Here is a 12,688-nt window from a genome sequence, read left to right as displayed (position 1 = left end):
AGTGAAAATATTTGCAGTTCTGGAAACGTCAGAGTGTCTTCTTTCCAAAACTATCAATTCCAAGCATAGTTGAGCATCTTTTCGTGACAAAATATTGTGCTTAAAACGGGCACGTCTTTTTATCCAAAAATGAAATACTGCCCCTAGAGTCTTAAGAGCTTAAATCATGCATTCACACCACGCTGCGCTTTGGTCTACTCAATACAACGATCATGACAGGAAGCATGGTGACTAATGTTGCTACCAGTTAAAAATGGAAGGATGGTGATTAACATGGCAGTGTTACGCCCTGAGCTTAGAGATCCTTTGTATGTCTCTATTTGGTTTGGTCAGGGTGTGATTTGGGGTGGGTATTCTATGTTTTATTAATCTATGTTTGGCCGGGTAGGGTTCTCAATCAGGGACAGCTGTCTATCGTTGTCTCTGATTGAGAACCATACTTAGGTAGCCCTTTTTCCACCTGTCTTTGTGGGAAGTTGACTTTGTTTATGGCACATAGCCTTTAGCGTCACGGTTTGTTTGGTAGTGTTTATTGTTTTGTTCGGCGGCTTTTTCCTAATAAAAAGAGAATGTACGCTCACCACGCTGGGCATTGGTCCTCTTCTTTCAACGGCCGTGACCGGCAGCCAGTTAAAAATGGAAGGATGGTGATTAACATGGCTGCCAGTTAAAAATGGATCACAGGAAAGATGACAGCAAACAAGAATGGAGTACATTGAAAAGATTATCAAAGAGTGTCAAGAGTCCACACACTTTAACAAATTAAAAACCTCATTATCTACAGTCCAGGGTCACACACATCTTCTTACACCAGGGCCCGTATCTTCAAAGCCTCTCAGAGTAGGAGTGCTGATCTAGGATCCCTTTTAGATTATAATGAAAAATATTATATAGATAGGTAGGATCTGATTCTAGATCATCAGTCCTACTTTAAAGTGGTTTCTCATTCAGAGCCTGGACTTGCATCATGTCTTGATTAGACCACAATCACAACAAGAACAACAGCAAGGAGAGAACAGGTGGCTGCAGTGCTAACTTTGATCTACTACAGATCTGAGATGGCTTAGCTTCCAATATAAGATATAATATACTTTATGTAATAATGTTATTATAACATCCAAAGAGGAGAGTCCAGGCCTGGTGGAGGGGAGTGCTCCGATCCTATCATATCCTCTCTCCCCAGACAGACAGGATTTCCCATGGCCCTGTCCATTAATGCATTCTAAATTAAGCATGTTCATCTTCAGAGGCAGGTCAGCCATGTGAGACACCTGGCCCAGACTGGTGCGTCCTGTGTTCCAGTAAGAAGCAGCCAATACCACGTGTCCTGGCTGGTAGGAAACCATGTGACACTAACGTGCGAGCACACACACATGAACAAGCGCTCAAGCTCACACACATATGTGCCTGTATACAAACATCTCTTTGACAGTATGTGATAAAAAGTATGAGACTGTATGCATCTGACTGTATGCAGCAGACCAGCTGGCTGGTGTGTTACAGATATATTCAATCTCTCCCTATCCCAGTCTGTTCTCCCCACAAGCTTCAAGATGGCCACCATTGTCCTTGTACCTAAGAAGGCAAAGGTTATTGAACTAAATGCTTATCACCCTGAAGCACCCTGACCTCTGTCGTCATGAAGTGCTTTGAGAGACGAATTTAGGATCATATCACCTGCCACCCTAGACCCACTTCAATTTGCTGACCGCCCCAATAGATCCACAGACGATGCAATCGCCCCCACACTGCACACTGCCGAATGCTGTTCATTGACTATGCTCAGCATTCAACACCATAGTACCCTCCAAGCTCATCATCAAGCTCTAGGCTCTGGGTCTGAACCCTGCACTGTGCAACTGGGTCCTGGATTTCCTTAAGGGTTGCCCCCAGGTGGTCAAGGTAGGAAACGACACATCCTCTTTGCTGATCCTCAACACTGGGGCTCCACAAGGGTGCGTGCTCAGCCCCCTCCTGTACTTCCTGTTCACCCATGACTGCATGGCCAAGAACGCCTCCAACTCAATCATCAAGTTTGCAGACAACACAACAGGAAGGCTTGATTACCACCAACGAAGAGACAGCCTACAGGGAGGAGGTGAGGGCTCTGGGAGTGTGGTGTCAGGAAAATAACCTCTCACTCAATGTCAACAAAACAACGGAGATGGTCGTAGACTTCAGTAAACAGCAGAGGGAGCACCCCCCTATCCACATCGATGGGACAGTAGTGGAGAAGGTGGAAAGCTTCAAGATCCTCTGCGTACTCATCACTGACAAACTGAAATGGTCCACCCACATAGACTGTGTGGTGAAGAAGGCGCAACAGTGCCTCTTCAACCTCAGGAGGCTAAAGAAATTTGTCTTAACACATAAAACACTCACAAACTTTTACAGATGCACAATTGAGAGCATCCTGTCGGGCTGTATCACCGCCTGGTACGGAAACTGCACCGCCCACATTCACAAAGCTCTCCAGAGGGTGGTGCGGTCTGCCCAATGCATTTCCGGGGGGAAAATTCCCGCCCTCCTGGACACCAACAGCACCCGATGCCAAAGGAAGGACAAAAAGATAATCAAGGACATCAACCACCTGAGCCACTGCCTGTTCACCCTGCTATCATCCAAAAGGCGAGGTCAGTACAGGTGTATCAAAGCTGGAACCGAGAGACTGAAAAACCACTTCTATCTCAAGGCCATCAGACTACTAAACAGCCATCACTAGCACATAGATTAGGAATCATTGGACACTTTTAGAAATGGATCAATGGCCACTTAAATAATGTTTCCGTATCTATGATTACTCATCTCATATGTGTAAAACGCACTCCACACTATTCTTCTGTATCTTAGTCACTTTAATTGTGTGTATTGCAAAACCCATTTCATATGTACAGTTGAAGTAGGATGTTTACATACACCTTAGCCAAATACATTTTAACTCAGTTTATCCCAATCCCTGAGATTTAATCCTAGTAAAAACTCCCTGTTTTAGGTCAGTTAGGATCACCACTTTATTTTAAGAATGTGAAATGTCAGAATAATAGTAGAGAGAATTATTTACTTCAGCTTTTATTTCTTTCATCACATTCCCAGTGGGTCAGAAGTTTACATACACTCAATTAGTATTTGGTAGCATTGCCTTTAAATTGTTTAACTTGGGTCAAACAATAAGTTGGGTGAATTTTGGCCCATTCCTCCTGACAGAGCTGGTGTAACTGAGTCAGGTTTGTAGGCCTCCTTGCTCGCACATGATTTTTCCAATACCTTGACTTTGTTGTCCTTAAGCCACATTGCCACTGGAATTATTCTTGGGGTCATTGTCCATTTGGAAGACCCATTTGCGACCAAGCTTTAACTTCCTGACTGATGTCTTGGGATTTTGCTTCAATATATCCACAGAATTTTCCTGCCTCATGATGCCATTTATTTTGTGAAGTGCACCAGTCCGTCCTGCAGCAAAGCACCCCCACAACAAGATGCTGTAACGGCATTCAGAGGTGGAAGAATGAATCGGACCAAAGCGCAGCGTGCTAAGTGTTCATGATGTAATATTTAATGAAACGAACTGAACACTGAAATACAAGACAATAAAGTCAACGAACGAAAACCGAAACAGTACCGTGTGGACCAAAGACTCACACAGAAAACAAACACCAACAAGTCAAAAGTGAAACCCAGGCTACCTACGTATGATTCTCAATCAGAGACAACTAACGACATCTGCCTCTGATTGAGAACCATAGGCCGAACACAAAAGCCAACATAGAAAAACAAACAGACTGCCCACCCCAACTCACGCCCTGACCATACTAAAACAAAGAATAAAATAACAGAACTATGGTCAGAACGTGACAGATGCTGCCATACCCGTGCTTCACGGTTGGGATGGTGTCCTTTGGCTTGTAAGCCTCTCCCTTTTTCCTCCAAACATAACGATAGTCATTATGGCCAAACAGCTGTATTTTTGTTTCATAAACAGCTGCCTCTGATTGAGAACCATACCAGGCCAAACACAGAAATCCCAAAACATAGAAAAAGGAACCTAGACAACCCACCCAACTCACGCCCTGGCCATACTAAAACAAAGACATAACAAAAGAACTAAGGTCAGAACGTGACAATTATAAGTGAAATAATCTGTCTGTAAACAATTGTTGGAAAAATTACTTGTGTCATCCACAAAGTAGATGTCCTAACCGACTTGCCAAAACTATAGAACTATATAAAACTTCTGACTTCAACTGTATATACTGAGATCATATGACAGATCATGTGACACTTAAATAAAGTCCACTTGTGTGCAATCTAACTAATTATGTGACTTCTGAAGGTAATTAGTTGCACCAGATCTTATTTAGGGGCTTCATAGCAAAGGAGATGAATACATCACCACTTTTCCGTTTTTAATTTGTTAAAATTTTTTATACAAGTTTTTTTTTTCATTTCACTTTACCAATTTGGACTGTTTTGTGTATGTCCGTTAAATTAAATACAAATAAAAATCTATTTAAATTACAGGTTGCAATGCAACAAAATAGGAAAAACGCCAAGGGGGATTGTAACGCTCCGGGTGTCGTGGGTGTGGAGTCAGACGCAGGAAACAGAGAGTGCAATGCTGTGCTCTTTAATGCACAAACGCAACACAGGGTGCTCACAACCAAACTGCCCCAAACACGGGGGACGAAAATAGTACAACCGAAATATACAACCAGGAACAAACACGTTCCTCTACTACAGAACCGAAGGTCATAATAATTAATCCCGCACAAAGAAACAGGCTGTCTAATAAAGCCCAACTAATCATTCACGAACAGGTGCTAACAATAAACATACAAGGAGGGGGAGGAAAGACAATCAGTGGCAACTAATAGGCCGGTAACGACGACCGCCGAGCGCCACCCGCCCGGGAAGGGAAGCCACCCTCGGTCGGACTCGTGACAGGGATGAATACTTTTGCAAGGCACTGTACAACCACACACACACACACACACACACACACACACACACACACACACACACACACACACACACACACACACACACACACACACACACACACACACACACACACACACACACACACACACACACACACAAGCGAGAGAGATTATATCCATCTGAGGTGGAGAAGCCCCAGAGCATGGATTGTGGTCTTCCAAACATTAGCAGCCACAATGTTCTCTGTTAATCTGTCACTACTCACACAGCCTGGGAGCCACAAGGTCACAATGGAAGCTGTGAGTCAAATGCTCTCTGCTGCCTGTGAACCTACATAAATATAGCATTGAGTCACCTCAGAGTTTCCTGTGTGTGTGTGTGTGTGTGTGTGTGTGTGTGTGTGTGTGTGTGTGTGTGTGTGTGTGTGTGTGTGTGTGTGTGTGTGTGTGTGTGTGCGTGTGTGTGTGCGTGCGTGTGTGTGTGTGTGTGTGTGTGTGTGTGTGTGTGTGTGTGTGTGTGTGTGTGTGTGTGTGTGTGTGTGTGTGTGTGTGTGTGTGTGTGTGTGTGTGTGTGTGTGTGTGTGTGTGAGAGAAAGAGAGAATGTGTTTGTTTGCGAGTGCTTGCCTTTGCCTGTTACTGCGTAAGTGTGCACATGCATATTGTAACAAAATGTTAAGAGCACATGCACACGAATGCTCACCTGCTTGATGGGTTTGTATGCTTGCGTGTTTATGCTTGTGTGTATGTGTATGTGCGTTAGTGCATGTATTACACAGGTGGCTGGTGGCACCTTAATTAGGGAGGGCAGGCTTTCCATGTGTTTGATACCATTCCATGCCCTGCATTCCAGCAGTTTTATGAGCCGTCCCTCCTCTCGCCACTGTCTGGGAGGAGAGGAGGCTTAATGAGGTAAAGAAGAAGAGAAGAGTTAAATGAGACTACACAGTTTCAGGCATGGGCAGCAGGCAGTGTCAAAGTTAAGGCAGTGGGCAGCTGGAAATAGAAGCGCAGGGGATTTCTTCTCTCAAACAGAGAAGCCACAACAGACTGAAGCAAAGGTAGCCCCTTCATTCACTCATTTAAAGGTGAAGTAAACCCTGTCTTTCATTAATTTCTATGCAAACACCCATAGTTCATGAATGATGCAGCGAAATGTTGCCACATTCAGCACTAATTCCTTGAAAAAGGAAGTGGTTCTGCCTGCCTCTTGCTGTTACAGTATTGTAACAGTTGTATGACTAAATGAGTGCCACAGACCCTATCAGATATACAGAAAATATCCCTCACAAAGATAAACATACCTGCTGCTTGGTTTATCTCCATGAATATGTCACTGGCGTTGGTCGACTCTCACACATTCTCCATACAGATAAGACCTTTCAAGCAATCCTGGTGTGTTGAAACACACACACACAGACACACACACACATACACACGTGCTCACATGCATACACACACAGGACACAATGATCTAGTGTTGAGATGTGTGTGTGATTGTGTGCGTGGTTGCAGTGGCTTGATAAGCAGTACCCTAGCTCTACATATAAATGAATGTGAAGCTATGCTGAGATAAGGAGCTGTATATTACATCTCTGATCCTAGCAGTGTTTCTCTGTGATATGGCACCTCAGATATTATCCGGGAGACTTTGGCAGCACGGCAACAACAGTGGTATCACAGCCGCAACAGGATTTAAAGATAGCAGCACGCACCGGTCACCAATGGCACTTCGGGCTGAAAACAGTCAAAATACCTGTTTTTTTTACAGATTCTGTCAAATATATCTATTTTAAGTTGAGCTTGTGATGTGGTGTGACTGTTCTGACAGGCGTGAGTCTGAGACAGACAGACAGACAGACAGACAGACAGACAGACAGACAGACAGACAGACAGACAGACAGACAGACAGACAGACAGACAGACAGACAGACAGACAGACAGACAGACAGACAGACAGACAGACAGACAGACAGACAGACAGACAGACAGACAGACAGACAGACAGACAGACAGACAGACAGACAGACAGACAGACAGACAGACAGACAGACAGACAGACAGACAGACAGACAGACAGATAGGTTGGGGAGATAGAGAAACTGAAACCAGCCCTACTAGTCAGATGAGTGTTTTGTCAACCACAGTCAGCCTACTGTAATCTCACAAACACCATCTGACCTTCAGGGATTGTAACTGATACCAAAGCTGAGATGATCATTATCATTATTCTGATAATAATGAGATCATGCCTCTGCTTGGTCGGGTAAAGGCTCAGGTTGCTACACAGCATTTCATGACAGATTCATTTGTAATAGGTCTGTAACATTTATTGATGGATACTATTGTATTTTAAAAACACTTCCAGTGCACGCTTATTCACACTTATTGCTACAGTAAATATGCCATATCTAGCCCTAACATTGCTACAATATATAATATCTGAAATATATTATGAAACTAGGAAATACATTCATATTACGGATGACCAGGATGTGTACTCAAAGCATGAGCAGGACCAACTGGCAAGTGTCTTCACTGACATTTTCAACCTCTCCCTGACCGAGTCTGTAATATCTACATGTTTCAAGCAGACCACCATAGTCCCTGTGCCCAAGGAAGCAAAGCCAACCTGCCTAAATTATTACCACCCTGTAGCATTCACATCAGTAGCTATGAAGTGCTTTGAAAAGCTGGTAATGGCTCACATTAACACCATCCTCCCGGATACCCTAGACCCACAATCTCAATCACACTCCACACTGCCCTTTCCCACCTGGACAAAAGGAACACTTATGTGAGAATGTTGTTCATTGACTACAGCTCAGCGTTCAACACTATAGTGCCCACAAAGCTCTTAACACCTTCCTCTGCAACTGGATCCTGGACTTCCTGACTTCCGGGCCGACCCCAGGTGGTAAGAGTAGGCAACAACACCTCTGCCACGCTGATCCTCAGCACTGGGGCCCCTCAGGGGTGTGTACTTAGTCCCCTCCTGTTCTCCCTGTTCACCATGACTGCGTGGCGAAACACGACTCCAACACCGTCCTTGAGTTTGCTGATGACACAACAGTGGTAGGCCTGATCATCGACAACGATGAGAGAGCCTATAGGGAGGAGGTCAGAGACCTTTCCCTCAATGTGAGCAAGACAAAAGGAGCTGATCGTGGACTACAGGAAAAGGCGGGCCGAACATGCCCCCATTAACATCGATGGGGCTGTAGTGAAGCGGGTTGAGAGTTCCTTGGTATCCACATAGCCAACGAACTATCATGGTCCAAACACACCAAGACAGTTGTTAAGAGGGCACAACAACACCTTTTCCCCCTCTGGAGACTGAAAAGATTTGGCATGGGTCCCCAGATCCTCAAAAAGGTCTACAGCTGCACCATTGAGAGCATCCTGACAGGTTGCTTCACCGCCTGGTATGGCAACTGCTCGGCATCTGACCGTAAGGCACTACAGAGCGTTGTGCATATGGCCCAGTACATCACTGTGGCCAAGCTTCCTGCCATCCAGGACCTATATACTAGGCGGTGTCAGAGGAAAGCCCCAAAAATTGTCAGAGACTCCGTTACCCAAATCATAGACTGTTTTCTCTGCTACTGTACGGCAAGTGGTACCAGAGCGCCAAGTCTAGGACCAAAAGGCTCCTTAACAGCTTCTACCCCCAAGCCAAAAGACTGCTGAACAGTTAATCAAATGGCCACTGGACTATTTACCTTGACCCCCCCCCCCCCCCCCCCACCCCATTTGTTTTGTTCACTGCTGCTACTCACTGTTTATTATCTATGCATAGTCACTTCACCCCTACCTGTACAAATTACCTCGACTAACCTGTACCCCCACACACTGGCTTGGTACCGATACCCCCTGTATATAGCCTTGTTATTGTTATTTTATTGTGCTACTTTTTATTATTTTTTACTTCAGTTTATTTGGTAAATATTTTTTCTTAACTCTTTCTTGAACTGCACTGTTGGTTAAGGGCTTGTAATAATAATAATAATAATATATGCCATTTAGCAGACGCTTTTATCCAAAGCGACTTACAGTCATGTGTGCATACATTCTATGTATGGGTGGTCCCGGGAATCGAACCCACTACCCTGCCGTTACAAGCGCCATGCTCTACCAACTGAGCTACAGAAGGACCACTATGTAAGTAAGTGTTTCACAGTAAGGTCTACACTTGTTGTATTCGGGGGATGTGACAAATACAGTTTGATTTGATTTGATATTGTGCTGTATTATGAAATGCACCCATATCATACAGCTCCAACAGTTTTCTAGAATGTATTTCCTTTCAATTCCTCTATTGTGAATAGAACCAGCAGCAGCCAGCCAGTCTGCCAGCCAGCCAGTGCCTTGGCTCACATCCACTTTAACAGAACAGAACTGATAGAATGGAGCTGCTGGCTGCCTCAGATGACTCACCCTCCATTGATGAGCAGCACAGCCATCCATTCCAACTTGGGGAACCAGACCCAGGCAGCACAGATCTTTCGTCTCCCCAACACACAGCCCTTCTGACTGGGCTGGGCCTTCTCTCCCCTCCCTCTTTCTGTCGCCATGCAGCCTCCAGCAGCCTAGAGCTCTCCTCTCCTCCACACATGTCCCTCCCACTTTGGTTGGGCTTCCCCTCCTCTCCCCCTCTCCCCTGCTTTGCAGCCTCCAGCAGGCCTGTGTTTAAATTAGAGGCTTGGAGCAGTGCCAGGTGAACAGGCTTTCTCAGTAGGCTATACATAACAGGCAGAATGCCATTCATTCTGATAGAAGACTGGAAGACGGAGTGAGTCACTGTTATAGTGGAGAGGGGTGGAGGCCTAGAAACTGGCTATGCCTGCTGGTTTTTAAGAATATGATCAGAGTGCTGGAATGTATTTTATTTGTTCATGAAGACACGTGATTAAACATTGTGTGGCATTGTACATACAGCATTCGTGCATAATCATATGAAACAGGTTCAATAAGCATAACACAATGTGCACACTAAACATCAGAAACCGTTTCCCCATATTAGAAGGGCAAAATAATGAAGAGGATCTTTACTTTGACATCAGTGTGTGTGGCATCAGTGTGATATCTGTTGGCTAGTTTCTGGTTTCTGCTACGACAAGCATTTTCAGCAGATCCTTTAACCAAATCCTGCTTTCACATAGGATTTAATGTATTTAGCCTGTAAAAAACGAGGGATGACCCCCTTACACACAGGCCCATTTGACCACATTCTTGCCTACATACACCTTTTATTCATGCTGGGGAAGAGTGGCAGTGGTGGTGTGCAGATGTGGGTGGGGTCTATTTTAATGAATCCATTGAGAATATACACCAAAAAGAAACCAATTATGAATTAATTTAGGCAGGTCCCAAGACACATTACAGGACTAATAAAGTGTATTTTCAAAATAATCAAATTTTTTCATTTTAATTAGGCCTATGTTACTGGTCTGTGCAGCCATGGCTGAACCGTACAAATGGAATCCATAGTTAGTTATTTTGATCATTACAGAGACAAGACACACCTACAGTGCCTTGCGAAAGTATTCGGCCCCCTTGAACTTTGCGACCTTTTGCCACATTTCAGGCTTCAAACATAAAGAATCATAAAGAATCAACAACAAGTGGGACACAATCATGACGTGGAACGACATTTATTGGATATTTCAAACTTTTTTAACAAATCAAAAACTGAAAAATTGGGCGTGCAAAATTATTCAGCCCCTTTATTTTCAGTGCAGCAAACTCTCTCCAGAAGTTCAGTGAGGATCTCTGAATGATCCAATGTTGACCTAAATGACTAATGATGATAAATACAATCCACCTGTGTGTAATCAAGTCTCCGTATAAATGCACCTGCACTGTGATAGTCTCAGAGGTCCATTAAAAGCGCAGAGAGCATCATGAAGAACAAGGAACACACCAGGCAGGTCCGAGATACAGTTGTGAAGAAGTTTAAAGCCGGATTTGGATACAAAAAGATTTCCCAAGTTTTAAACATCCCAAGGAGCACTGTGCAAGCGATAATATTGAAATGGAAGGAGTATCAGACCACTGCAAATCTACCAAGACCTGGCCGTCCCTCTAAACTTTCAGCTCATACAAGGAAAAGACTGATCAGAGATGCAGCCAAGAGGCCCATGATCACTCTGGATGAACTGCAGAGATCTACAGCTGAGGTGGGAGACTTTGTCCATAAGACAACAATCAGTCGTATATTGCACAAATCTGGCCTTTATGGAAGAGTGGCAAGAAGAAAGCCATTTCTTAAAGATATCCATAAAAAGTGTTGTTTAAAGTTTGCCACAAGCCACCTGGGAGACACACCAAACATGTGGAAGAAGGTGCTCTGGTCAGATGAAACCAAAATTGAACTTTTTGGCAACAATGCAAAACGTTATGTTTGGCGTAAAAGCAACACAGCTCATCACTCTGAACACACCATCCCCACTGTCAAACATGGTGGTGGCAGCATCATGGTTTGGGCCTGCTTTTCTTCAGCAGGGACAGGGAAGATGGTTCAAATTGATGGGAAGATGGATGGAGCCAAATACAGGACCATTCTGGAAGAAATCCTGATGGAGTCTGCAAAAGACCTGAGACTGGGATGGAGATTTGTCTTCCAACAAGACAATGATCCAAAACATAAAGCAAAATCTACAATGGAATGGTTCAAAAATAAACATATCCAGGTGTTAGAATGGCCAAGTCAAAGTCCAGACCTGAATCCAATCGAGAATCTGTGGAAAGAACTGAAAACGGCTGTTCACAAATGCTCTCCATCCAACCTCACTGAGCTCGAGCTGTTTTGCAAGGAGGAATGGGAAGAAAATTCAGTCTCTCGATGTGGAAAACTGATAGACATACCCCAAGCGACTTACAGCTGTAATCGCAGCAAAAGGTGGCACTAAAAAGTATTAATTTAAGGGGGCTGAATAATTTTGCACGCCCAATTTTTTAGTTTTTAATTAGTTAAAAAAGTTTGAAATATCCAATAAATGTCATTCCACTTCATGATTGTGTCCCACTTGTTGTTGATTCTTCACAAAAAAATACAGTTTTATATCTTTATGTTTGAAGCCTGAAATGTGGCAAAAGGTCGCAAAGTTCAAGGGGGCCGAATACTTTCGCAAGGCACTGTACCTGATCACAGTCGACCCACATTCGGGAATGTATTCAGACCTCTGAACATTTTCCTAACTGTGTCCAAACAAAATATCAAAACGGAGATTCAGGGAAAAAATGATCAATCAATCGGACATTTATTGATCTATCAAAACGAGCCCCCGAGCTTGTCTCAATGGCACCATCATCTAGTTGACCATACACGGGTAGGCTATTGCTTCAAATGTAAAGGCTATTGGATGACTTTGGATGACTTTGGAAGTTTCAGTAAGCAACAATTTGATACATGCCTTCAACTGCATTAGCCTACTTTATTCCAATATTTGTTATTCGGTGATATTTATTCCCACAGTAATTATTTCTGGATCCATCCAGTTGTGGATGAGAAAACTGTGCGTGCTTAGTGATGGACGATACCAAGAGATGGGATGAAGTGACATGCCTTGCAAAGTTTAGAACTGGCAGGAGGATGGTTAACAGGCGCTGCCTAGCAACCATGAAGAGATTAAGAGCATAGTGCGTGCCAATACCGCCTCAGCATTAAGGCTGCATTTCATACTAAGCCGTAGTCAAACTTCACCGAAATGATTCATTTGGTAGAAAGTAATTTGGTAGAAATAGGCTAAAC

The sequence above is a fragment of the Oncorhynchus gorbuscha genome, linkage group LG14, assembly GCF_021184085.1.
Source record: "Oncorhynchus gorbuscha isolate QuinsamMale2020 ecotype Even-year linkage group LG14, OgorEven_v1.0, whole genome shotgun sequence".
NCBI lineage: Eukaryota > Metazoa > Chordata > Actinopteri > Salmoniformes > Salmonidae > Oncorhynchus > Oncorhynchus gorbuscha.
This window is presented reverse-complemented; position numbering follows the sequence as displayed.